Here is a 22,980-nt window from a genome sequence, read left to right as displayed (position 1 = left end):
ATAGTGTCATTCTGCTGGGTTTCCTGGGGTTGTGATCCTCATTGTCTTTTCTTAGAGCATTCTCTAAAAATTTTGGAGTGCCAGTTTGATATTTATGAAGTCCCTGAGTTTCTCTTTATCATGAAAGTATCTTATTTCTCCATCAATTTTGAAAGAAAGTTTTGCAGGGTACATCAATCTGGGTTGAAGGATGTTTTCCTTTAGGGCTTGAAATGCATCACTCCAAGCTCTTCTTGTCTTGAGGCTTTGCATTGAGAAGTTTGCTGTGATTCTGATGGGCTTTCCTTTGTATGTGATTTGTTTCTTTTCTCTCACTGCTTGTAGAATTTTGTTCTTCTGTTGCATTTCTGGAATCCTAACTATTATATGCCTATGTGTAGATATTTTTTGATCAAGGCTAGCTGGAGTCCTATATGCCTCACTTATCTGTATGTCAAGTTCTTTTCCCCTCCTTAGGAAGTTTTCTGCCATCACTTCTGTGAACAGTTTTTTATGTCACCTGCGTTCTCTACTCTTTCTTCATTGACCCCAATCAGTCTTATGTTATTCTTCTTTGCATCATCTAGCAGCTGCTGGATTGATTTCTTGTGCTCCCTTACAATTTTAAAGCAATTTTGCTTTTCTTGGTCACTGATTGCAATCTTTTCTTCTATATCTGAAATTCTATCCTCACATTGGTTCATTCTGCTGTGCAGACTTTTGATGGAGTTTTTAATTTTCTGGCAATCTGTTTGCATCTGTTTTATGGATTCCATTTGTTTCCTATATTGGGATTCCATCATGTTCCTCAAATCCTCTATTTTTTTAATCTGTGTCCTCTCTAGATTTATTAATCATGTCTTGCACCATGAGCACAATCTTTGCTGTTATCTGAGTAATTATTTCTGATTTGATTTTTCCCAGATCCTCTTTTGTTGCCAGTTCAGAGAGTCTAGGTGGTTGAGTATCAGATTGTTCCATCTTGTTTCCCTTTGGGGTTGCTGTAGGTGATCCAGAAGTCTATTTTTGAGGCTTATTTACATGTTTTCTCATTTCCACAGGGAAGGCAGGGGTGGTGCCTCACCTTCTCTGCCCTAGGAGCTTGGGATGGTGGCAGGGGAGCTTCCTTCTGGATGCTGGGACTGGCTCACCTTCTCTGCCCTAGGAGCTGGGATGGCAGCAGGGGAGCTTCTTTCTGGGTGCTGGGGCTGGCACAGCTTCTCTCTCCTAGGAGTGTGGGATGGCAGCAGGGGAGCTTCCTTTCAGGTGCTAGGACCAGCTCAGCTTCCAGTAATGAAATTTTGTGATGTAGGAGTCAGGGTCAGAGGAAAACGAGCCAAGTCACTTTTTAATATGAGAAAGATCTGAATGAGAAAGGGTCTTGGACTCTGATAATACCTTCCATTCCTGCCACCTCCTGGAGGGGCATGACGGTAGCTCCAGGGAGCCCAAAAGGGTGGGATATTGGGTGCCAGTGTGAGGAGGGGAAATGGGAGGTGTGGATGGTGAGTGATTGGCTGGATCAAAGGCATCAAAGCCCTTGGAGTCAGGGAGGGTGGAATCGGGAGGGGTGTGTGATGGAATTTGGGCTAGAAGTACCTAAGAAGGTGAGCAGGTTTGACAGAGGGAGGCTCAAGAGCATAGGTAGAAGAAGGCTTGTAGGTAGGGGATTTCTGACCATTTGCCATTCTGTTGACAGAAATTGTGTAAATCACACAGTATGTTAAAGTCAAAAGTGCCATTTTGGGGCCGTTGAGACCCATTATCTAATTTGTATTGAGGCCAAACCTGGTTGTAATAGAAAAGAAGTCTTTTTGGCTTAAAGTCTGGTCCCAACAATCCAAAGGGCCTGAGTTGTGCCAGGAGGCAGCCTAGAGGCATTGTGGGGGGCTAGATTGTTGGGCTCCCATGCTAGAGTGGGTGAGGAGGAGGCAGCTTCCTGGGAGAAGGACAAAAGAGAGGAGCATCCTTATCTCCTTTGACAATCTCTGAGTGAGTCTCCCAGAGGGAGAGAACAAGAGAAGCCAGGCCAATGAGCCATCCCCAGGAGCATGGTCCTGGGCCCAGCAGCCAAGGGGTCTCTCTGACCTAGTGCTTGGCTTTCTGAAAAGTCCCCAGAGAGAGAGAATGAGAATGAAACAGAGGACCCAGTGAGAGGAAGGCTGAACTGCCTACTCACTCAGAGACTGGTGACCTGTGTAGATGTGTAGCATCAGCAATGGCAAAGGCAGAAAGCCCCAATAGGGTCCTGGCTCAGCAGATGTTGTTTGAAGGAGGCAGCTGATAGGCCAACTGACCCCAACCCATGGGGGATCATCCCTTAATCAACTGCATACTTCCCAGGTTTCCGGCACCAGATATATCAGGTAAAAAAAGCCAAAAAACAAGACCAGACCAGGCCACAACAAGCCTTTATTGCAGGGACGATCTGCCGGGCTGTCTCTGAACAAAGGAGAGACAAAAGCAATATGGCTGGGCCAGGGAGTGCTTCTTATAGGAGCTGGTGTGGGGTTAAGTGAGGTAGTGGCTAGGGACTGGAGGAGCCTGTGACGTGACTAGCTGTTAGGAATAGAACAAGTATTAGGTTACTCTTTTGGGGGGAATAGGGGCATGCTGGGAATAAGGTAGCTATTATATACATCAGCCACCCTAAATCAGAGGGAAGTCTGTCATAAATGTGCAAATTTCCAATGATGAATGTCATTATATTATATACCTAAAATTTATCAATAAAATAATTTTTTTTTAAAGTGAAGTAATGCAGTGTGTACCAATACATAACAAATACCAAGGTGAATTTTAGAAAGGAAAAAGCAAGTACATATTTGCACTACCATTTGCACCATGAAAGAAATGAATGCTTTGAGGATGGGCATGTATGTTAGTCAGCTTCCAATCACCATAATAAAATACTTTTCTAAATCAACTTATAAGGAGGAAAGATTTGTTTTCATTCATGGCTTCAGAGATTTCAGTCCATGCCTGGATTGGCTTTTCTGGTTTTGGGGCCTGTAGGAATCAGAACATCATGATGGGGGTGCATGGGAGAGCAAAGCTGCTCACTTCATGGAAGCCAGGAAGCAGAGAGAGAGAGTGCCTCAGCCCTGATATGCACATCCAAGGGAACTCCTTCCTTCCACTAGGGCTCAGTTCCTAAAGTTTCCAGCACCCTCAAGCTGGAAGCCTATTCCTTATATAGCCTTTGGTGGATATTTAAGATCCAAAGCATAACAGGACACACATATTAACCCATTCCCAGGCTTCCCAGTGGAGGAAAAGTAAGCTGGGAAGCTACTGGTAGATACAGTGTTTTCTCCTTAGAACTTCTTGCTGCATTAAAATTTGATACCATATTTATATATTACCTAATATAAAATAATCTATTGAAGATTTAAAAATTAGCATGTCAGTATGGCTCAGAATTTCATCACCTTCCAGCTCAGATTCCAGACTGCTTCAGAGTAATGTCCCTGACCTCAGCCAAATGTGGGGCAGCAACTCCCAGCACTCTCCCAAATGTCAGTATTATAAACAGCTAAATTAGGTAGAAATACAGGCAGTCAGACAGGGCTAGGCTCTTGGTGGAGTCAATGCAGAAGATAAGAACACATAAAATCTGTGGCTAGAGGCACATCTGAAGAAAATAAAAGTCACAATGTCCAGATTTACATACTTCCCTAAGGGATAAATGGAAGACGGAAATTTTTGGAACCATTCTTGATATTTCCCATATAAATAAACCATTATCCAATTAAGGGTGGGCCATCCTGTCCTACCCACTATGAAGACTAAGACTAGTATCAAGGAGGGGTCCTATAAAGAGGAGTGTCATATGGCCCCTTAGACCAGAACTTTTTGGGTTAAGCAGAGGATGGTTTAATGACTGAAATGAAAGGGTTGCCCAAAGGAAGAGGCACACATATGTTCAAGCAAGCTTTATTGGGGTGGCAGTCTGTAGCCTGCCAGGACTGACTCACAAAATGGAGACCAGCCACAGTATGAGCTGAGCTGGAGGCTTATATGGGGTCTTTGTATGTGGGAGAGCATGTAGTCCTTTGATGGGGGTAGGTGATTGTGGTTAGGGCATATAGCAACAAATTTTGGTTGGGGGATGGAGTAACAGGCTCCAGGAAGTCCCTATCTCATAGGAATATCTGGTGGGATGGAGTGACAGGCTCCAGGAAGTCCTGTCTTGATGGGATGGAATAACAGGCTCCAGGAGGTCCCTATCTTAAGGGAATATTTGGGCACAAAACTGGTGGGGCAGAAAAGCCCCTAACTCAGTAGGAGGTCATTAACTAGGAGGGATCAAGCCTTAGTTATGTAGAAAGTCCCTGTTCACCATTAGGGAGGAGGACAAGGAGAAGGGGGAGGGAGCTTGTTCTATGGGGGCTTCAGAATACCTAACAATGACTACCTATCATGGGCAGCTCTGTGGATTTAAAAGGACCAAGTGGAACTCAGTCTCTCTGAAATAGTTACTCAGTATTCAGAGTTCAAAGGAAGGCAAGATTTTAAAGAAAAACCAGTTAGATGGTGCCCACCTGGCATCATGACCTGTGATTCAAGGTTGAGAACAGGACAGGCATGAAGAAGTAAAAGAAAAAACTCTGACTTGAGATATGTCTAAGGAAGAATTTCCAGGATGTTCACAGGCACACAGATTAAAAATTTGCTGTTTAAGTCAAAGGGTGGAAAATAATACTCTCTGCCCCAGAAACCTGAAAAAAAGCAAGAATAGCTATCCTATTTGCAGACAAAGTGGATTTTAAACTGAGACTAATTAAGAGAGACACAAAAGGTCATTACATTCTTGTAAAGGGAACAATCCAAGAGACAGAGATGACAATCATAAATATATATGTACCAAATATTAGTGCACCCAACTATATAAAACAAATACTAATGGACATGAAAAATCAAATAAACACTAATACAATAGTAGTGGGGGACCTCAATACCCCATTATCACAAATAGTTCAACTAGACAAAAAATAAACAATGAAATACTAGAACTCAACCAAACTCTTGAAGAAATGGACTTAATAGATGTTTACAGTGTTCCACCTCCACAAAATCAGAATTAACATTCTTTTTGGCTCCACATGGGTCTTTCTCCAAAATAGACCACAAACCAGCTCATAGAATATGTTTTAGTAAATGCAAAGAAATTGAAGTTATCCCCTGCAAATTATCAGATCATAGTGTGATGAAATTGGAGATCAATAGCAAAAGAAACCACAAGAACTTCACGAATGCATGGAAATTGAATGACAACCTCCTGAACAACTAATTGGTCACAGAGGAAATTTTTTAAAAATTAGACAGTTTCTACAATTAAATGATAATACCAATACAACATATGGAAGTTATGAGACATAATGAAAGCAATCCTACGATGGAAATTCATAGCAGTGAATACCTATATTCAGAAAAAACAGTGAGCTCAAATAAGCAATCTAATGCTGAACCTCAAGCTTCTAGAAAAAGAAGAGCAAGACAAACCTAAATGTCATGCAAGGGAGGAAATTTTAAAGACCAGAGCAGAAATCAATGAAATGGCGACTAAGAGAACCATCAAAAAATCAATGGAGCAAAGAGTTCATTCTTTGAAAGAATAAACAAAATTGATAAGCCCTTAGCAAACTTTATCAAACAAAGGAAAGAAAAGGCCCAAATCCATGCAATTAGTAATGAAAAGGGTGAAATTACAATGGACCCAGAGGATCATCAATATCTTGATATATTGATATCTTTGAGAACCTGTACTCCAGGAAAACACAGAACCTGTACTGCAGGAAAACAAAGAAGAAATAGATTTCTAGATATATATGAATTACCAAATCTGAACAAAGAAGATCTAAAAATTCTAAATAACCTAATATCAATCAATGAAATTAAAAATATAATTAAAAACTTACCAACAAAGAAAAGCCTGGGTCCTGATGGCTGCACTGCCGAATTCTACAAGACATTTAGAGAAGAACTATTGCTGCTACTGTTTAAACTCTTCAATGAAATGGAAAGGAAAGCAATACTCCCAAATTCATTCCTAGAAAAAAATATCACCTTGATCCCAAAAGTTGAGAAGGACCCAAGCAAAACAGAGATCTCCAGGCCAATCTCCCTAATGAACATAGATGCAAAAATCCTCAATAAGACACTAGTAAACAGAATGCAGAAGATCATCAAGAAGATCATACACCCTGACCAACTAGGATTCATCCCAGGGATGCAAGAATGGTTCAACATACACAAAATAATAAATGTAATACACTATATTAACAGAGTCAAAGAAAAAAACATATGATCATCTCAATAGATGCAGAAAAAATGTTCAAGAAAATCCAACATCCATTCATGATTTTTTTTAAAACCTACAGAAAATTGGAATTCATGGTCTTTATCTCAAACTGATAAAAGCCATCTATGAAAAATGAACAGCCAACATCATACTAAATAGTCAAAAACTGAAATCTTTCATGCTAAAATCAGGAATAAGACAAGCATGTCCAATATCACCAATCCTGTTCAATTCAGTTCTGGAAACATTAGCCACAGCAATGGGACAAGAGAAAGAAATAAAAGGGATGAAGATAAGAAATGAAGAGGTTAAATTATCATTATTTGCAGATGACATGATATTCTATATAGAAGCCCCCAAGAATTATACCAAAAATCTTCTAGACTTAGTAACCAAATTCAGTAGAGTAGTTGGATACAAGGTGAACACTCAAGAGTCAATAGTCTTCCTGTACACGAACAATTGTCTTATAGAGAGAGAAACTGGAGAAAGAACTCCTTTCACAATAGCATCCCCAAAAAATGAAATACCTAGGAACCAATCTAACAAAGGAAGTAAAAGACCTGTACCCTGAAAACTATAGCACTCTGAAAAAAAGAGATGGAAGAGGATATCAGAAAATGGAAAGACATCCCTTGTTCTTGGGTAGGAAGAACCAATATAGTGAAAATGATCATATTTCCAAAACTGCTATATAGATTTACTGCAATACTGATTGAAATTTCAACACATATTTCACAGAACTAGAGAAAACAATCCAAAAATTCATTTGGAACCAACAGAGACATAAAATACCAAAAGCCATTCTAGGCAACAGACAAGGCAGGGGATATCACAATCCTCAACTTGAAACTATACTACAAAACTACTATGATAAAAACAGCATAGTGCTGGCAAAGAAACAGACCTGAGGATCAATGGAACAGACTAGAAGATCCAGAAACAACTCCAGACATACTCAGCGACCTCATCTTTGACAAAGGAGCCAACACCCTCACTAGAGGAAAGCCAGACTCTTTAATAAATGATGCTGGAAGAACTGGGTTTTAACATGCCAAATATTAAAACTAGACCTATATCTCTCACCATGCACTAAACTAAAATTGAAATGGATCAAAAAATCTAAATATTAAAATAGAAACACTAAATCTGCTGGAAGATAGGTTAGAGAGAACTCTTAAAGACATTGGCATAGGAAAAAACTCCATGAACAAAACTTCAATCATATGAGAACTAGCACAAAGAATCAACAATTGTGATCTCTTCATAATAAAAAAGCTTCTGAACAGCAAGAGAAACCACCAACAGAGTGACAAGACAACCTACAAAGTGGGAAAAAAGTTTTATCAGCTATGCCGCAGATAAAGGTCTACTATCTAGAATATATAAAGAACTTTAAAAAAATCAGCCCTCCCAAATTTAAAGACCCTAATCAAAAATGGGCATCCGAAATGAACAGACATTTCTCAGACAAAGATGTAGAAACAGCCAATAAAGGTATGAAAAAGTGTTCAGCATCACTGGTCATAGGAGAGATGCAAATGAAAACAACTCTGAGATTCCACTTCACCTCAGAAAAAATGGCTGCTATCAAGAAATCAACCAATAACAAATGCTGTCATGGCTGTGGGGAAAGAGGAACCCTGCTCCACTGCTGGTGGGAGTGTAGACTGGTGCAAGCACTGTGGAAATCAGTGTGAAGTTTCCTCAGAGAACTAAAATCAGAGGTACCAATTGACCTAGCTATTTCCCTGCTGGGTATCTTCCCAAAAGAATTAAAAGCATCATACCATAGTTATATATGTGCACCCATGTTTATTATAGCTGCAAAGTTTGTAATAGCTAAATCTTGGAATTAGCCCAAATGCCCATCAACTGGTGACTAAAGAAAATGTGGTTTTTCTATAAAATAGAGTACTACTCAGCCATAAAGAATAAGAAACTAGAGATATTTATAGCTAAATAGATGGACCTTGAGGCCATGCTCTTAAATGAAATCAATAAGACACACGTGTAAATACCAAATAGTTTCTCTTGTATGAGAAACTGAAAGTGTAAAGTGAGTACCACAATGTATAACACAAAATAGGCAGAAAATGACCAATGGAGAAAAGGAAGAAGAGAGAGGGTGTGGGGGGAAGGAAAGAAGGGAAAGAAAAAATATGAGAAAAGGAAAAAACAGAAACAAATAGGAAGGGGTGAAGGGGTGGAAGGTAGGGAAAGGGAATGGGGAAAACCAAGAACCAAGGTATATCATGTAAAGGTACAAATTCTCAATGCTGAATGTTATCATAATGTATATCAAAAATGTACCCAGAAAATTAATGAAAAAAATAAAACCTCCTGGTTTTTTCTCCATATTATTTACTTTTTATTGAATTTGTTAATGTTATAGAGTTCTTGCACTGCCAAACCATGCCTGAGAATCCAAAGAAAGAAATGGTACAATGGACTGCCTCATCCACCTATCATACAGTATATTAAAACTTGATTCATGTGCATTTTTGTAATGTCACAATCTTAAAAATTTATAACAAGAGCTGGAATTTAAATCTGCTGTAGGTCTTCAGATTTCCAGTACAGTGTGCCATTAACTAAAACTCCACATTCATCTCATTCCACCTCTCAATAATATAACCCCCAACAAAATTTTGTGGGACAATCCATACTTTTCAAGGAAAATATGTGACTCAAGGTCCAAGAGATTACTTCGTTTTGGTTCCCAAATGAAGTCTTCAGTTTTACCAAGAATCTCTTATTTTTCACTTAATCATTCAAACTCCTCTCACTGGCTCAGCGACTCAACCAAATACACCAGAAGGTGGGCATCACACCTGCCACCTGAAATAATGTCAACATTACTGCCCACAGTGGCCAGCAGGGGCTGTCAGGAGGCACTGTGTGTGGTCCTCCTAGGAGTCCAATTCCTGCAACTAACATGTTCATCAAGACTGAAATCCTATAAGAAAATACTCCCAACACGAGGATAGTTTTACTTACTCACTTGCTTTACTCTCGCCAATAGCATGTCTGCAACTCCTGCATTTGGCAAAGGGATTTATTATAGAGAAACCCAGACTGCATCAAGTGGTCAATACCACTATGAAATACTTCTACTGACCCAAACATACCAGACTAGAGAAAAACTGCTAGACTATCTCATTAGATGGAAAAAAGTTCAGTAATCCAGAGAAGCTTCCTCAAATCCCTTGTAAGAACTACTATATACTACTGGATAGTCTGTAATCTTCAGTTATTAAAAGCAGAAGTGCTACATCTGTGTCTTTAGCCTGCCTTTCCAAATGAACACTATGAAGACACCAAGGGTTGGTAACAGCCAGTTGGGACAATCACTGCATCTACAGAATGGCCAATACCTTAAAAATCTGGGCACAAGTGTATATGGAATTCTCAAAGATCACACAAGATCCATGAAACTTAAATAGGTGCTAGGTGAGGTTTAGCTTGTTTGGCTTCCTTAGCCTAGTGATGGCAAACCTTTTAGAGCTTTCAATGATAAACAGCCTGCTGCAGTGCATGTGCCATAGATTCATCACCACTGCCTTAGCCTGAGCAGAAACCATACTCTTTCCACAGCAGTTTACTATACAATTTCGACCTGATTAGAGGAGGCTATAGCAGTACCTGAAGTAGAGCCTCCAGCATCCACTGCCCTTTACATCAAAGGCTATTTGGTTCCACTCTAGGAATTGGCAAATTCGTGAGTCATTACAATTCAAATGCCTATTTCAGATTACTTAATCAAGTGATATGCTCTGTCAAAGAACTTATTCCAAGTCAAAGCAAAAAAGGCCTTAATGTGGAACACAGAAAAAGCACTATCCAAATTTAAAAAAAAAAAAAACTACTAAAGGAAACTAGTTATTCCCCCAGCCCACCCCTTTTCCCACTTGCTGGACCCAAGTTTCTGAGAATTTAATTTGTAATTACCTCAGATATAACTAAAAATTGAAATTATAAATCATAGCCCTACTCAGATGATCTGAACACATCAGTTCTTTTGAAAGTGGCATGTTCCAAAAGTCTAATATAGTCACAGTTTACTACACACAGTCCTACTCCGTAGGACTCAGGACAGGTTCATTAAAGTCACTTAAATCTTCATCTTTTACAGCAGATCAGAACCCAGATGGCTGACTTTCTGCAGGATTTCTCATAGGAATCCAGTAGGGCTGGTTTCAAGGTTCACATCAACACTTTTAATAGCTGTAACCTTCTTATCCAGAAGTTGTGATCCACATGAAGTCCACAAAGAGTGCAGCAAATCTGAGGTAGTTGACCCTTACAAAGGCTCAGTATCTGAACATAAAAAGATTTTCCACATGACCACTGACTGCAGGTTTTGGTTTTTTTGTATTTGCAGAGTGATTATGAAAAAAGTGTTGAATCTAGTTCACACACATAACAATGAAAATTCCCCTAAACCCAATAAAGAGCAGTTGTGATACTTTAAACTTCCATAGTGCAACAGGCTGGTCACTTGCATGGTCTGCATCGGTTGTTGTAGATCCAACAGAGATCAGATGATGAATGGCTGTTCATGGTGGTTAGCTGTGGTCTAGTTACCTCAGAGGGGTTAGCAAAGACCACTCCTTAATTGTACTGGGTGTGGCTGCATTTCTGGTTTTCAAGCACAGCATACTGGTGGTTGTCTAGCTGAAGTTTAAGGGCCTGGTTTTTTGAAACCTCATCCCTATCTCTAGTTTTGTGTCTTACTACTTCAAAGCTCTTCTCCATTTCTTTATCCTTCCCCAGCTTTCTACATGCTTAGCAGTGGACTGTGAAGATAGAAACTGTACCACTGTATATTTCTGGTGGTCCTTGTGGCATTTTCCTTGTGGTTAGCCTGACCCCAGGAGGCCTAAACAAACCATTAGTCATTGTGAGTTCTGGGATTGCTGTAACAATTACTGGAGCAGAAGGCTCTTCTACTGGAGCTGTTTTGTTCCAATGACCTGAAGATTTCTCTATACCTCCACCAACTCCACCTTATTCCCAGTTATCTCCTGGATCTTCTCTTTTTTTATTATCATCTTCTTCCTTTTCACTTATTTGCATGGCCTGCACTCTGAGTCTGCGGTAATCATCCTCTTTTTGCTCAGATTCTTTCCATTCATCTTCATCTACGTACTCAAGTCCAGCACCAATTACTCAGAGCAAACTTCACTCATAAACACCCAGACAGGGCACAGTGGCCAAATCCAGCACCTGCAGGGGTCAGGTTCTGGCTAGCTGGCCTGAGGTGGGACACTGTGTCACGTGGCCACCTGAAGCAACCATCCCACCCTGGCCCCTCCTGGTGCCTTCCCAGGAAGGCAGGTGGGACCAGGCACATGGGACCAGAACCAAAACCTGCTGTTTATAAGATCTACATTGTCAAAGACATCATAAACCCAGTTTGAAAGCAGTGCTTGAATGTTGGAGGCTTACAACAATTCTGCAGGATGGAGTTCCTCTGTCTGAAGAGGGCAGGCTGTGGGTTCCCCACAATCTGGTTCCTTGACTGCACAGTCTGCTTTAAAACAGTAGCAAGGAGTAAAGAGAGTCAAAGTGGAACTGAGATTATGAAAGAAGTGGTGTTTGGGTTTCCTCATAGCCAAGATATTGAAGAGTTCACTAATTGGCAAGGAACAGAATTGGGAGTTCTCCCACAACACTGTAGAGTTTATTGCTTACATGAATGCATTAATGATACACATATTGAACATGTGACTGTATTCATTCACTCTAAAAGCTTTGACTGGATGCTACCTGTGCACTGGGGATGATGCCCCACAAGGGACATGTCCTTGGCCTAGAGCTCACACCCTGGTGGGAGAAAGGAAATCACATCCCTGATGTAGGGCTCAGAGGCCTCCTGCAGAGGTGAAGGTGCTGGACTACACCTGACCTCACGGAACCCCAACATCAGTGGCAGGCATTCCATATTCTAGCACCACTCTGGGAACACAGGGGAAGCATCTGGACCCCCTCAACCTCACAAGTATTGTGTCCACAATTGAGCACTTTGGGGGCCTATGTAGAATGGTGCCTTTATGTCAGTGTCTGCTCCTGTGGTGTTCCGGCCCCCGGCCCCGGTAGATTCACAGACACACTGCTGAGGCGAGAGGACTTGAGAGGAAGAACTTAGAAGTGCCCCATAGAGCACAGAATCCACACTGCCAATAGTCACATCTGGCAGAGACAAAAACCAGACTTAAATGAAAGAATAAATAAAGGAGTGATAGCATATGAGCCATAGGTGAGTGAATTCAAGAAAGAGAAAAACAGTAAGAGCCAGCAAGATAGACATAAGGGTTCCTTTGGGCAGCAGGGATGTCACTAAGGTCCTTACAGTAATGCTTGAGTTCTAAGAGAACATAGACCAGACCGTAAGTGACAATGGTCACCACCCTAGGGACTAACTCAAAGAGCCAGCACCACAAGTAAGCCATCTAGTGTCAGAGGTCACTGACATTGTTTTGAAAGGAATTCTGAAAATTGCCCTGACCTTTACAGGTTTCATCTAAATATTTTAGTAGAAGGTAGACACTGACTGGTGTGCTTTGAGTTAAGCATGGGGTGGAAGAGATCTTTTTACCTTTCTGCATCATGGAGACAATATGTAATCCATCAGAAAATATAGGATCCATCAGAAATTTGCTTATATAGTTTCTGTGTAAGGAAAGTTTCCTACATTTTGTGTGATACCATTTAAAAACTATGTATGTGAAAACTAAGTCAATAAAAAATGTCTGGCACTCTTTATTAAATGTTAAAGCACATCGTCGGGTCACAGCAAATACATGTTGTGAAAAAAGGAAAGGGTTTTTTATGCCACATGAGAGACAGTAAAGCACTTTTTCATGGAAGACAGGTACATGGTTTGACCTGACCACCTTCTTTTTCTCCCTTTTCCTCGACATGTTTGTCAAGGACCATTTTCTGGTCCCAATATGTGTAACATTATAAAATAGGTATGGTATTTGGGGGAAATGCTTCAAAACCAGCAGTGCATGTTATAAACGCTCTTTCCTCTTTGCCTGCCTTGGATACCATTGAATTGTGATGTTGTCTACAAATTAACCCCAGCAATTTACTGGGACTTCAGCATGAATTGGAACTGTCAGTCTCTTGTGATCTCCGAGGCAGCCTATTCTGCGGTTGTCATTGCCCTCCCTTTTCATTTTCTGAGAGCAGGTAGAAAGACGGCTCCCAGCATGGAATGACTGACCCTTTCAGACACATCTTCACCTGGGGACAAAGACAAGAGAGTGTGCCCTCCATTTCTCATTTATCCAGACAAGTGTCAACCCAGGGAGACAGGCTGTCAAGCCAAGGATGCTTTTTGGCTCATTTACCTTGAGGAGAGAGCACCAGCCACTTAAATTAGCACAAAGCTTCCTGACAGATAAGCCACAGGAACATAATTGTATGCTCTCTTTGTCCCCGTTGTGTACAAGAATCAATACCACATTGATTCACACTTAATTGTCCTGTAATAAATAGTTCCATGTATGTTAGGCCTGTCTTTGTCCACCAACTGGCAGCTTCTGAGAAGAGGCCTCAAGTTCCAGCCATCCTGGTGCCTGGCATTATTGGAAAGGCAGAGAGCTTTAGTGGAAATAACCTTAGATTGGGGTTAGATGGACCTGGATTTGCATCCAATACTAAAAAGTTATTTATGCTCACTGAGCTTCACCATCTTTATCTGTAAGGTAGGAATGATGTAAACTCTCAGTGATCAAGTGAAGATTAAATGGTCTGTAGAGTAAATCCCCACCTATGCATGAGGAAGTTGTCTGTAGCCAGGCAGAGAGGGCTGTCATTTTTCAGAACATATCTTCTTCACAAGATGGATAGACTGTGTGTACAGCCATGTATTGCTTAACACCAGAGATGTGATCGGAGATTCTTGTCATGCAAACATTATAGAGAATGCTTACACAGGCAAAGACAGGCACAATGCCACTGGGCATCTCAGGAGACCACTGCCATACTTGCAATGCATTTGCTGGCCAGACCATTTTTGCAGTATATGACTATACTTAGAGACCTCATGCAAGGTAAGAATGGAACAGTTTTCTTTCAATTAAATGACAATGACAATACAACATATCGGAATCTATGGGACACAATGAAAGCAGTCTTACGAGGGAAATTCATACCAGTGAATAAGCATATTAGGAAAACAGAATGAGGCGAATGAAACAACCTGATGCTGAACCTCAAGCTTCTAGAAAAAGAAGAGCAGGACAACCCCAAAGCTCATACAAGGGAAGAAATTATAAAGATCAGAGGAGAAATCAATGCAATGGAGACTAACAGAAAGATACAAAAAATCAATGAAGCCAAGAGTTGGTTCTTTGAAAGAATCAACAAAATTGATAAACCTTTAGTCAATCTTGTCAGAAAAAGGAAAGAAAAGGCCCAAATCCATGCCATTAGGAATGAAAAGGATGAAACTACAACAGACCCAGCAGAAATCCAGAGGATCATCAATACCTACTTCCAGAACCTATATGCCAATAGCAGGGAGAGCACAGAAGAAATGGACAGATTCCTAGATACATATGAATTACCAAAGTTGAACGAAGAAGACCTAAAAATTCTGAACAACCCAGTATCAACCAATGAAATTGAAAATCTAATTAAAAACTTATCAACTAAGAAAAGCCCGGGCCCTGATGGCTTCACTGCTGAATTCTACAAGACATTTAGAGAGGAACTGCTGCCACTACTGTTTAAACTCTTCAATGAAATTGAAAGGGAAGCAATACTCCCAAATTCATTCCTGGAAGCAAGCATCACCTTGATCCCTAAAGCAGAGAAAGACCCAACTGAAAAAGAGAACTATAGGCCAATCTCACTAATGAACATAGATGCAAAAATCCTTAATAAGTTACTGGCAAACAGAATGCAGAAGATCATCAAGAAGATCATACACCCTGATCAAGTGGGATTCATCCCAGGGATGCAGGGATGGTTCAATATATGAAAATCAATTAATGTAATACACTATATCAATAGAGCAAAGGACAAAAACCACATGATTATCTCCATAGATGCAGAAAAAGCATTTGACAAAATCCAACATGCATTTATGATAAAAACCCTACAAAAAATTGGAATAGATGGTCTCTACTTCAAACTGATGGAAGCCATCTATGAAAAACCAACAGCCAATATCATACTAAATGGTCAAAAACTGAAATCCTTCACACTAAAATCAGGAACAAGACAAGGATGTCCACTATCACCACTCTTGTTCAATATAGTTCTGGAAACATTAACCATGGCAATTAGACAAGAGAAAGAAATGAAAAGAATAAAGATAGGAAATGGAGAAGTCAAATTGTCCTTATTTACAGATGACATGATACTCTATATAGAAGACCCCAAGAACTCCACCAAAAGTCTTCTAGACTTAATAACAAAATTCAGCCAAGCAGCTGGTTACAAGGTCAACACACAAAAATCAATAGCTTCCCTCTACACCAATGACAGACTCACTGAGAGAGAAATAAGGCAAATAATTCCTTTCACAATAGCATCCAAAAAACTGAAATACCTAGGAATCATCCTAACGAAAGAAATCAAAGACCTCTTCTCTGAAAACTATGGCACTCTGAAAAGAGAGATTGAAGATGATATCAGAAAATGGACAGACATCCCCTGCTCCTGGGTAGGAAGGATTAATATAGTGAAAATGGCCATACTTCCAAAACTGCTATATAGATTTAATGCAATTCCAATTGAGATCCCAGCAGCATACTTCATAGACCTCAAGAAAACAATCCAAAAATTCATTTGGAGCAAGAAGAGACCCAGAATAGCAAAAGCAATTCTAGGTAACAGAGACATGGCAGGGGGTATCACAATCCCCAACCTGCAACTCTACTACAAAGCTACTGTGATAAAAACAGCATGGTACTGGCAAAGAAACAGACTTGAGCACCAGTGGAACAGATTAGAAGATGCAGAAACAAGGCCAGACACACTCAGCCATCTCATCTTTGACAAAGGAGCCAAACACCCTCACTGGAGGAAAGATAGCCTCTTTAATAAATGGTGCTGGAAAAATTGGGCTTCAGCTTGCCAAAGACTAAAACTAGACCTATATCTCTCACCATGCACTAAACTAAAATCAAAATGGATTAAAGATCTAAATATTAAAATAGAAACTCTGAACCAGTTGGAACAGAGGTTAGGTAGAACCCTTGAAGACATCAGTGTAGGAAAAGATTTTATGAACAAAACCTCTGTTGCCCGTGATCTAGCACAAACAATCAACAAATGGGATCTCTTCTTATTAAAAAGCTTCTGCACAGCAAGAGAAACCACCATCAGTGTGAAGAGACAACACACAATGTGGGAAAAAATCTTCACCTGCTCTTCCTCAGACAAAGGTCTACTCTCTCGAATCTATAAAGAACTTAAAAAGATCAAACCTCCCAAATTTAAAGACCCAATCCAAAAATGGGCATCTGAAATGAACAGACATTTCTCAGACAAAGAAGTAGAAATAGCAAATAAATACATGAAAAAATGTTCAATGTCACTGGTCATTCGAGAGATGCAAATGAAAACAATGCTGAGATTCCACTTCACTCCAGAAAGAATGGCTGCTATCATAAAATCAACCAATAACAATTGCTGGCAGGGCTGTGGGGAAAGAGGAACCCTGCTCCATTGCTGGTGGGAGTGTAGACTGGTGCAAGCACTGTGGAAATCAGTATAGAGATACCTCAAAGAACTAGGACTGGAAATCCCATTTGACCCTGCTATTCCACTGCTGGAGATCTTCCCCAAAGAATTAAAAGAATCATACCACAGTGATATATGTGCACCCATGTTCATGGCAGTGCAATTTGTAATAGCTAAAACTTGGAAACAGCCCAAATGCCCATCAACTGGAGACTGGATAAAGAAAATGTGGTTTTTTTATAAAATGGAGTACTACTCATCCATAAAAAATGAGAAATTAGAAACATTTATAGCTAAGTAGATGCACATTGAGGCAATACTCTTAAGTGAAATAAATAGGACACAGATGTGTAAATACCAAATAGTTTCTCTGGTGTGAGAAACTGAAAGTGTAAATAAGGACTAAATGTATAATAGGTAATGTGAAATAGGAAGAAAAGGGGCAAAGGGGAAGGAAGTGGGAGAGCTAAGGGAAAGGATAGAAGGGAATGGGATTAATATGAGAAAATGGAAAAATAGGAACAAAATTTTTGTAAATAGGGAAGAATGGAGGGGTTGAAGGGAGGGCTGGGCAAGGGTGAAAAACAACCAAGAGAGACTATGTAAAGGTGCAAATTTCCAATGATGAATGTCATTATATTGTATACCTAAAATGTACCAATTATTAGAATGAATAATCAATAATGTAAAATAGGAATAAAAGGTCCAAAGGGGTAGGGGTAGTGGGAGGCACAGGGGAAAGGAAAGAAGGGAAAGGAAAAATGATGAGAAATGGAAAAAATGGAAATAAAGTCTTTGTAAATAGGGAAGGGTGGAGGGCATGAAGGGAGGGCTAGGAATGGGGAAAAAATAAGAACCAAGATGCATTATGTAAAGGTACAATTCTCAATGAGAAATGTAATTGTGTTGTATACCTACAATGTACCAATAAAAGAATTTAATACAAAAAAAAAACAAATAAAGAATGGAACAGTTTGTTCAGCCACCTGTCTGAGGTACTTATCTCATTGCTGAGACAAAATATTCTACACCTAAAGTTAAAGGAGGAAAGGTTTATTTGGCTGATAGTTTGTAGAGTTTTCAGTCCATAATTGGCTAGCTCCAAAGCAGAGGGGCATTACAGAAACAGCTCAGGGTAGGCAGAAGGCAGCAAATCAGTGAAGTAGGAAGTAGTAAGAAACAAGCAGTGAAAACAGCAGCCCTCTTTTTGTCCTTTATATTTGATCCAGGCTACACTCTCACAGGGTGGAGCACCCTTAATTCTAGAATTGCACCAGAGAATCAATCCTAGCATTACATTCTTAATCTCAGCATCCACATTCAAGATCTAGCCACCTCCAAAAGGCTCCACGTATGACCATACAAGGCTTTGGGGGAACAACTACATAAAAGCCATAATACCTCATCTAGGTAGTTTTCAGTTATAGGTTTCTACCAAAAAAAAGCCGCTAATAAGCTGGTGGTGGTGCATACCTATAACCCCAGCAATCTGGGAGGCCAAAGCAGAAGGATCACAAGTTCAAGCCCAGCCTGGGCAACTTAGTGACTTAGCAAGACCCATCTCTAACCAAAATAAAAAATTCAAAAAGAGATGCAAAGGCCCTGGTTTCAATCCCCGTATCACAAAGGCAAAGAAGGTGGAGGAGGAGGAGGAAGGGGAGGAGGAAGAGGAAGAGGAGGAGAAGGAGGGGAGGGGGAGGAGGAGAAGGAGGGGAGGGGGAGGAGGAGGAGGAAAGAAGGAAAAAGAAAAGGAGGGGTGATGGAGGAAAGGAAGACAGGAGAGAGAAAGAGAGGAAAGGAGGTAGGGAAGAGAAAGAGATCAGGAAGGAAGGAAGAAGAAGAGAGAAAAAAAGAAAGAAAGAACGAAAGAAAGAAAGAAAGAAAGAAAGAAAGAAAGAAAGAAAGAAAGAAAGAAAGAAAGAGAGAGAGAAAGAAAGAAAGAGAGAGAAAGAAAGACAGAGAGGAAGGAAGGAAGGAAGGAAAAAGAAAGGAAGCCAACACTATGAAAGTTCAGGTACAGACTTATGTGTGAAACTAAATTTTCATTTTTCCAAGATAAAAGCCCAGGAGGGCAATTGCTGGGTCATATGCTGCATGCTGAGTTTCAGGCATGATGAGCTGGTTTCCAGAGAAGTTGTACCATTCCCCTTCCCAGAAGCAGGGTATGAGTGATGCACTTTTTCAGCTTTCTCACCATCATATGCTGTTGTCACCTATTTTAAATTTTATCTTTCTGACATGTGTCATGGTATTTCTTTGTGGTATAAATTTGCATTTACCAACAGCTAGTAATGCTGAAAATCTTTTCATGAGCCTATTTGCCACTGATGTATGGGTTGTTTATTCTTGTTCTGTTGAATTTTGATAGTCCTTTTAAATTCTAGAAACCAGTCAAGTATGTGACTTGCGAGTATTTCCTCCTAATCTATGGCTTGTCTTCTTGTCCTTTTACCAGTGTCTTTTAAAGGGAAAAGGATTTTAATTTTGAAAAGAGTTCAATTTGTTACTTTTTTCTTTTTTAGTGCTTTTGGTGTCAAGACTAAGAATTCCTTATTGAGTTATTTGTATCATCTTGAGTGATCTTTGTAGTTTTGCTGTCTACATTACATGACTTGTCACAGTTCCCTGATAACTTCACTTTGCCAGTTGGAGTAAAGTATAGGTGCTGTGCCTTCTTTTATATCATTTTACTCGTTCACTTATAATGTTATTGTCTTAAATATCTATTCACTTACTATCTACATACTTTAGATGGTTCTATAGTTTTTTATCAAAGGTAACTTAGGAAACCCAGGAGAAAAACAAGCTGTTTTGTCTACTAATTTTTGCTTGCCATGTCTGGACCCCCTTCTTGATGCTTCAGAATTTTTCTTTTAAGTTATTGTCTATTTAATGAGTGTCCCAGAATCTCTCTTTTAGGAGAATTTGGCTGGTGACAGATGCTCGGTTTCTTGTATTTGAAATTGTCATTATTTTCACCTTATTCCTAAAGGACCTTGTCTTTGTGTATAGAATTCTAGCAGGATAGTTCTTTTCTCAAACATGCATTAATTGTACCTATTAAAGAGGGTCAGTGTGATATTTTCACATGTACATACAGTGTGCACTAATCTTATCCAACTTATTTTTACCCATCTCCCTCACCATGCACTTTTTCCAATCTCTTAATCACTGTTTTACATTTATCTGGGGTTTTTAGCTTCCATATATGAAAAAGAACACATGGCATTTTTCTTTATTTGTGTGGCTTCTTTCACTTAACATAAGGTCCTCCAGTTCCACTCATTTTGCTGCAGTTGACAGGGTTTCATTCTTCTTTGTGGCTGAGATATACATCACATCTTTATCCATTCACCTGTTGATTGGCAACTAGGCTGGTTCCATATCTTAGCCACTATGCACAAACTGCAATAAATCATGGATAGCATTCTCTTTGGTATGCTGATTTCATTTCCTTTGGACATCTGCCCAGCAGTGAAATAGATAGATCATAGGCTAGATCTACTTTTACTTTTTAAGGCATCTCCATATTGTTCTTCATCGTGGTTATGCTAATTTGCATTCCTACTGGCAGGAACAATTATCCTCTAATTTTCAGCACCCACACAATACTATGCCACTCCATGCTGGCCTTCATGCTTTTGGATGATAGTCACTGCCATTTAAATACTTTTTACCAATGAGTAAAATGTGTGTCTCTCACAAAGCAATTTTTTAAACTTTGGCTTCCATAAATTATATTCTACTGTGTCTTCCCATGAATTTCTTTGAATTTATCCTGTTTGAGTTTTCTTCAGCTCCATAAATCTGGTTTTGGGTGCTATTTTGTTTTGTTTTGGGTTTTTTGTTTTGTTTTGGTTTGGTTTTTTGCCAAATATGGGATATTTTCAGACATTATTTCATCAAGTAAATCTGTAGCTCTGCTCTATTTCTCGTCTCCCTCTAGGAGTCTGAGAACACAATTCTGGATCTCTTAGTTATAGCCTCATAAGGCCTTAAGGCTCTATTTATCTATTTTTTTTCCCAATTTTCACATGAGGAATTTCTGGTCTTTCTTCCATTTCACAGATTCTTTGTGCTATTTATTTTGCTTTGAGCATATAGTGAGGTTATTTTTCTAAATTTTTGATTTTTTATTTCTTTAGTTATAACATTTTCATTTAGTTCTCTATAATTTCTATTTTTTTCCCTGAGACTTTTACATTTGTTTTAAGCTCATTGGAGTGTTTTTACAATGGCTGCTTAAATTCTTTGTAGATTATTCTAAAACTGTTAGGCTCATGGTATTGGTATCTATTGATTGCCTTTTGTCACTTTGTTTGAAATTGTTCTGGTTCTTGAAGTGACAAGTGATTCTCTATTGAAGTTGAACATTTGGGGCATAATGTAACAGGCCCCAGTCTTACTTCCATTCCAGTCTTCGCAGGTTTCTCAGAAGTGCTCCTCAGGGGAAGTGAATGGCACTGCCAGGTGAGAGTAGAAATCAGAGTCTGCACTCAGTCTCTGTTAATATGCAAGAGAGAGAGCCCCTTGCAGCTGCTGGACAATGGGAGGACTTCTGGCTCCCCATCAGCCCTCCTTGGAAATTCCCCCACTGGTAGTAAGAGAAGTATCTCAGTGACCTGCAGCCCAGTGAGTGCTGGGCAAGTGTGACAATTCTCACCTTCTAGTTGGTCTCTCCTGGCACCTCTGCCAGGTGGGTGGACATCTGGACTCCTCATTCTGACTGCTGGTGTGGGCGGGGAAGTGGCTTCAGGCTCTTCTACAGTGTTTCAATTATTGTCTAAAAAGGTTTTGTCCTATAGGATGCTTTCTCTGGTCTTTTGGATAGAGACAGCAGGCTTTTATAGATACTGCCTCAGTTCCTGACTGCCAGTTCAGGGTCTGGGATCTTCCAGACAAATAGAAAGCACAAGGACCCCACTGTCCTGTTGGTCCTTGTGACTGAGATGCTTAGCCAGCCTGCCTTCTTTTTATATTTATTTTATGCATAATCCCCAAGGGTTTTAGTTGACTAAGGGGGAAATGTATCTACCTCATCTTCCATGAGTAGAAGCCCATAAAAAGTGGCAAATATGATTTTAATGTGATAAAAGCCTATGTTGACTATCAGTCATCAATAAGCAAATGACTAGATGAATGGAAATGACATCAGCACAATCCACTGAGGACTAGGAGTCACTTCAGAGGAAACCAAAATGATGTGGGTGGACATTCATGGTAAGCAGTGAATTGCTGGTGTGTCTGGTTGTTTGTCAACATTGTATGGGTGGACTGGAAATCTTAATGCACTATGGTGTAAAGGCAGAATCACTTACTTCCTGATTGACTACACTTTATATACTAATAAGCATGGTTTTCTTCTTGGAAAAAGTACTTCAATCCTGGGAGACAAGAGAATCAAGCTCCAGTAGAGGGAGAAGTGGTCCCAGAGCACCCAGATTACACTAAAGTTCTCCAAGCCCAGATCAGGGACATGAGCACTTTAAGTAAGCCACTTATACTCCTGGCATCCTAGCCTGTCTTGGTGAAGTGGTGGGAAATTGGACCAATTGTGACAGCCATGGAGCTGGAATCATAATTCTAGTGTTAATAAAGCTCATAGAGGTGCAAACTTTGTCTCACAGACCAACAATCATCACATCCAGCAACATTTATGTGCAGATCATTCCATGGGTTGTTTGAGTTATTAATTAAAAATAAATAGCCATCACTAAGAAGCAGCATGTGCACACTCAGAACAGACCACTCAGCTCTTTCATTTGATGCCTGTGTGATCAATTTTAAAAAGGGGTTAATTTAATAAATTCATACAGTGCTTAACATGTAACAAGTGCTATCCTAAAAAATTATAGATATTATTAGCTTATTCAATTTTTAAGAGCCTAAATGGGAAGGTGTTGTTATTGTCCCCACTTTGCAAGTCAGAGTGCTGATGCACATATGATCTAAGTGAATGTCCCAAGGTCCCACTGGTAGCAAGTCACAGA

The 22,980-nt window shown here is 39.9% G+C and overlaps 1 pseudogene; it reads right to left on the bottom strand.

Moving 5' to 3' along the window:
• Window positions 1-10,897: 10,897 nt before the first annotated feature.
• On the bottom strand, window positions 10,898-11,576 carry LOC101716525 (protein CDV3 pseudogene; annotated as a pseudogene).
• Between the last annotated feature and the right edge of the window lie 11,404 nt (window positions 11,577-22,980).

The sequence above is a fragment of the Heterocephalus glaber genome, unplaced genomic scaffold (assembly GCF_053883595.1).
Source record: "Heterocephalus glaber isolate CG9 unplaced genomic scaffold, H.glaber_assembly_v1.0 deba00000347, whole genome shotgun sequence".
Taxonomy (NCBI): domain Eukaryota; kingdom Metazoa; phylum Chordata; class Mammalia; order Rodentia; family Bathyergidae; genus Heterocephalus; species Heterocephalus glaber.
Note: the sequence above shows the minus strand (reverse complement) of the source record. Positions and strands in the feature narration are given on the sequence as shown.